General features: G+C 35.7%; 2 long non-coding RNA genes across 2 annotated transcripts; both read left to right on the forward strand.

The window, feature by feature from the left end:
• The first annotated feature begins 845 nt into the window (after window positions 1-845).
• Window positions 846-2,283, forward strand: LOC145034118 (uncharacterized). The gene is made up of 2 exons (XR_013677900.1): window positions 846-1,800; window positions 1,883-2,283. It is a non-coding gene; the product is annotated as an uncharacterized LOC145034118 (long non-coding RNA).
• Window positions 2,284-2,939: 656 nt separating this feature from the next.
• Window positions 2,940-4,906, forward strand: LOC145034119 (uncharacterized). Its single transcript, XR_013677901.1, has 4 exons — window positions 2,940-3,206; window positions 3,515-3,587; window positions 4,344-4,417; window positions 4,741-4,906. It is a non-coding gene; the product is annotated as an uncharacterized LOC145034119 (long non-coding RNA).
• Window positions 4,907-5,379: the final 473 nt, after the last annotated feature.

Consider the following 5,379-nt stretch of genomic DNA (forward strand, 5'->3'; position numbering starts at 1 on the left):
AGTAGTGTTGGTGGACATAAGGAGGCAGAGTGACTTTTTTTGAAGATAAGGAGGGTGAACGAAGCAAGCAAGACTGGGTCTAGCTTTAAGGTGGGATGGTACGATGTAGGTGATTGTGGATGGTTGTAGGTGGAAGGAAGACGTTGGTAATATTAGGGCCAAGGGTGTGATGTCGTATGATGGATGATGATGGATGCTTAATGGAGACGATATGGTGGTGACTGTTGAATTGCTACGGCGACGCTGTATATAGGAGAGAGCTCGACCAGAATCGAGAGATATTTGTCATGCTCTCAGGAGACTTAAATTAGGTTTATGAGACGGGTTGGGTCAAAAGCAACCAAAGAGTCAATGTAACTCTATTTTGACGGGGTCAAAAGTCAAAACCATAAAAAAGATAAGATCTTAAAAATAGGTGATTTAAAATTTTAATATTATTTTATTAATGTTTTGGTGTACTATTAGCTTAATGGTTTGGACATCTTAAAAAAATAATATTATTATATTAAATCTATTTTTAGAAATAGTTAGATTTCTTTAATAAGATATATATATATATATATATATATATATATATATATATATATATATATATATATATATATATATATATATATTAAGAAGGTAAATTAGTATATTAGGTAGTTATACTCTGTGTAAATATATAATAAATAATAGATCCGATATCTTGTTGATAAGGATGTGTTTATATATAGATTACATGCAATCCATTAAATTAAGGGATTCCTTAGATTACTATATATACAACATTATGGTGGGACCCTATTGTTAACGGTTTGGTGTCGTCAATATCTTGGTGACTGTCTTTATGACAAACCTTCTTTTTTGGTGAATACAAATCCTTTCTTGGAAAAAGAACAATTTGGTGAATTCTTTGTTTCTTTACTTTTGTGTTCATTATTTTAATTAGTTTGTTTGTTTTTGTTTAATATTTTTCAAATGTATCTGGTCTATACAAACCTTTAAGTGGAATCAGAGCATGTTTTCTGATACGTTCAAGTTATTATAGTTTGTAAGAATTTTTATTCTAAGATATATTCATTGAAGGTTAGAAAGTGTTTCTTTGAAATCACGAAAATAAAAAGAAGAAGAAGAAACATTCGTTATACAACCATTCACCAGATCTGATGACTATTACAAAGATGCAGATGAAGAAGAAGAAGAAAAGAGTTCAGACAAGCTAAATCTAATCAGAAATTTTCGAAAGTGAGGAAAAGAAGAGAAGGGTTTAAAAATCTTGAAGCAAACGTATTTCTTTCATATCATAAATATTTAGAAGAAATGGGATTAAAATGGATCTCATCCACGATTTTAGACAGAAACATTGTGTTCATTATTCTACTGCTGAAAGATACCTCTAGGTAAGTTTTTCTTAACCCAATCATTACAAGTCTTTCACGCTGATTTTCTCTTATGCTGGCATTTCTCTCCAAATGACTAATCAAGCAAAGTTCTGGAGCAATTAGGAGAAGAAGATGCATGGTTAACTCGGTCATTAATGTTTCGTGTTATTTCATGCGATGGAGGCTGCTCTTGAAGATCAAATAAAAGATTTCTACACTCTATTTCCTTTTCTCAAATGGCTGAAAAGAAATTAGTCAAAAGTTAGTCTCTCAGGGTATTTGGTATCAAATGGTTCAAGGATGTGTACAAGATTTGGTGTTGAAATGATGGAATTTAGGTTTCGTATAACTCAAAAAAATTAGTGATTGCATCAAAAACGAAAGACTCATGAACCAATGGAAAAGCGTCATCCTCACGTAAATCAAAGAATTAAATGTGACTACCTTCTTTCATGCTAATGTACTTTGTTTGTATTCACATGTTGATGCCTATTACTCATTTTGGCCTTTCCTTGAAGTCATTTGTAGAAAAAGCTATGATTTTTGGAATAAAAGTGTAGGTAAGTATGGATAAATCAATGAGCATTAGAAGAAGCATGAGGTGAACCTTTGAGTCCTTCAGATTTCAAATGAGGGTAACTTGATATGTTAGAAAAAGTAAAAGCATGTTCTAAGGTTACTATGTCAAAGGAGTTTTATCTCTTCTTATCATTCCTACAAAAAGTGTTTTGACAAATGTCAAAAGATACAAGGAGTGCAAAGCTCACATAGAAAAATATGTTTAAAGAAAGCCAATATAACGCAGTTTGTGTAGACTTATCCCAAGAGTTCTCCTGTCATTACCTGAAAAGGATAAAGCATGTGGTTCTTACAAGGTGTATGAAGAAATGTGCAACCAAACCTTGTCTCTTTTTATGTATCTCTCGAGAAATGCAAGGACCCATGGAAAATTAGATGTGCTTCTCTTTATTGTTCAAACATGTAGGTGTTGTAAAGTTGTTGTTAATGTTCAGTATTGTTTATAATGTTACGGGCATGCTTATGAATTATAAAGTGTAACTTTAAGGAAACGAAAGGTTGAAAGCTACAGGTCTGGTACAACTTCTATTTTCTTGACCTATCATGCTTGTGAGATGTTTAAGTAAAAACAAATGTAAAGGCTTATTTGATCACAAGAAAAAGAGATTGTCACCTGCTAATAATAATTATAAAAAAATATGTTTTTAGATTATTAGTTAGCTTTTGCTTAAATTTAAATGTCTCTGTTTTAAATTTATTTATTTTTAATCTTTCATATTTATTTTGTTTTAAATTTTGTTCTTTTTAGTTTTAATTAGTTTTAGTTGAAATAAATAAATAAGAAATAATAAAAAATTTTAAAAAAATATCGATTTTTAATGTTTTATTATTTTGACTTCAATTGTGTATATATTTTTATTTTGTACATTTCACAACCTGTCTTTTATAGTATTTTTGTTTTTGTTTAGAGATTTTTTAAAAAAATCATTCTTCAAAAGATTTATTTTTCTTTTAAGATAAAATTTCTTTTGTATATTTTTGTTCATAGTTGTTAAATTTATTTAGTTTTAGTTGGTTTAAATGTTGTCATTTATGTTTATTTTATATTTCTTTTATCTAAAAATCCAAAAACAAGTGTGTGCAGGTATTCCAAGCAAAATATATATATTTTCTATCAGTTTGATAGAAATATAAGCGGAGAAGGCATTGAAGTAATAGAATGGACTCAATCTTTTGTCACACCCCAAAACCGGAACGGCGGAAGCGTTCGGGGGCTGGAGGACGTCATGTTTAATATCAAATTGTAACAGCCCGAATCCCCAGGTATCTTCATTTCATATATTTTTGTCATTCTGTGAGGGAACTCGGCGAGTTGACCTTCGACTCGCCGAGTCGGGTCGCGTTTTTGAGCTGGGGTTCGCATCCGGACTCGGCGAGTCCAAGGGATGGACTCGGCGAGTCCACGCTGTTTGATGAAACCCTAATTTCCCGGTCCTAAGCCCTATTTAAAGGACCTTATGGCCCTCATATGCGGCCACCTTGAACCCTAAGAGCCTCCATACGTCTGTAAGCCCTTGTGAGTGTGTTTGAAGGCCTTTTGTTCATCATTTTGTGTGATATTGCAAGGAAAGGAGGGAGAGGAGCAAGCTTGAAGTGTTGGGGAGCTTAGATCTGTTGCTATTTCTTCAAGGGGGTCTTCTTGAGGTAATTTTCTGAGCCAATCTTCGTGTTTTGTGTTGATGGGCCAAATCTAGGGTTTCTTCTTGCATTTCTTGGCTTGAATAAGAAGTATGAGAGGTCCCATGGAGACATGGAACCTAGATCTGGACTTAAGCAGGTCCAGGAGACCCCTCATGACAAGCTTTATGTCCATTTTTTTGAGTTAGAAGCTAAACTTGCCAAATAAGTGGTTGTTTCTTCAAAATAAGCCTTGTATGCATTGCATGGCAACCAAGACTAAGACTTTACGTGACAAATAAGCTTGGAAAGGCCAGATCTATGTATGTATGGAACGGATCTGACCGCAAAAGCCAGTTTTAGCTGGTGCATGGCATGGACTCGCCGAGTCTGAAGAACAGACTCGACGAGTCGCTTGAAGATTGTCCTTGAGACCATCCTGTGTGTAGTCCGGACCGAGTTGTGGGCGACTCAGTGAGTCGCAGAGAGTTGGAAAGGTTTTGACAGGTGGACCGAGTCAGGTTGGGACTCGCCGAGTTGACCTTCGACTTGGCGAGTTGAGTCGCGGTGGCCCTGTGATTCAGGCCCAGGTGGAACTCGTCGAGTCAGGGGAGTACTCGACGAGTCAAAGGGAAAATTCTTGAGAGTTGGTAAAAACGCGTAGACTCGCCGAGTCTGGTCCAAATTGTCTAAAGACTGCTGACCAAGTCAACCTGTGTTGACTTAATATGGATGGTCCACCTTAGTGGTACAAGTAATAATTATAGATTTATAATATCATAGGAGGATTGCAGCTCGAGGGTTCGAGCCCGAGTGATTCCAAGATTCACGATTAGCGACTTAGCGAGGCATACGAGGTGAGTCTTCTCACTATACTGCACCCGGAAGGGTTTGACTGTGTGACCGGAAGGGCGAATATGATATGAAATATATGCCTTATATGTGTTAAGTTATTTGCTATATGTGTCATGTATGATATGTTTGATATGGGCCGGAAGGCGTGGTCATATGGACTGTAAGGGTGGACGTGGGTAGGACCGGAAGGTTTACCCAATCGGGACGGAAGTCCCCTGAGACACATGGACCAGAAGGTCAAGGCCTGGAAAGGCGTATGTGCGTATGTTGTATTTTGGGAACTCACTAAGCTTTATGCTTACAGTTGTTGCATTATGTGTTTCAGGTACGAGTGAGGACCGTGGGAAGGCGCCAGCGTGACCGTACACACACTCGGGGAAAACTATTTTATCTTTTGTTATGTAATCGGTTGTGACTACATTGTTACTTTGGAATTTAAACTTATTACTCATGTTTTGATGGTTGTAAAAACGAAAAATTTTGGTTGGAAATTTTTGTTGGATAAGGTGTCTAAGTCCATAACTATTTCTGGTATGTACTTGACCCGACCCGGCATGGTCCATTTGGGTTGCATGGCACCATGCAATTGGATAGACTAAATGAGAGAAATAACGCTTGGAGATTATTAATATATTATAAGTTCTAATATATTAATAATATTATTTGATTAGTTTAATCAAGAATTAATTTAGAATTAATTAAGTGATCAAAAGATAACTAATTAAATATATGGGTTGATTAAGTAAATCATCCATATCTTGTATAGTGGGCTAAAAGGCTCCATGGATCATCAAGTTGGGTTCCACCCATAGGATGCTCCATGGATGCTCCATGGGAGTTATAAACCCATGGGTCATAGAAATGAAGAGTCATGACACATTAGGGTTTAACCCTAGGTGTGTCAACACTATATAAGTAATATGATCTCCTCCCAAATCGGACTACACTAAGAATATAGAGGGCT

The sequence above is a fragment of the Lactuca saligna genome, chromosome 3 (genome assembly GCF_052625555.1).
Source record: "Lactuca saligna cultivar CGN05327 chromosome 3, ASM5262555v1, whole genome shotgun sequence".
In the NCBI taxonomy this organism is placed as follows: Eukaryota; Viridiplantae; Streptophyta; class Magnoliopsida; order Asterales; family Asteraceae; genus Lactuca; species Lactuca saligna.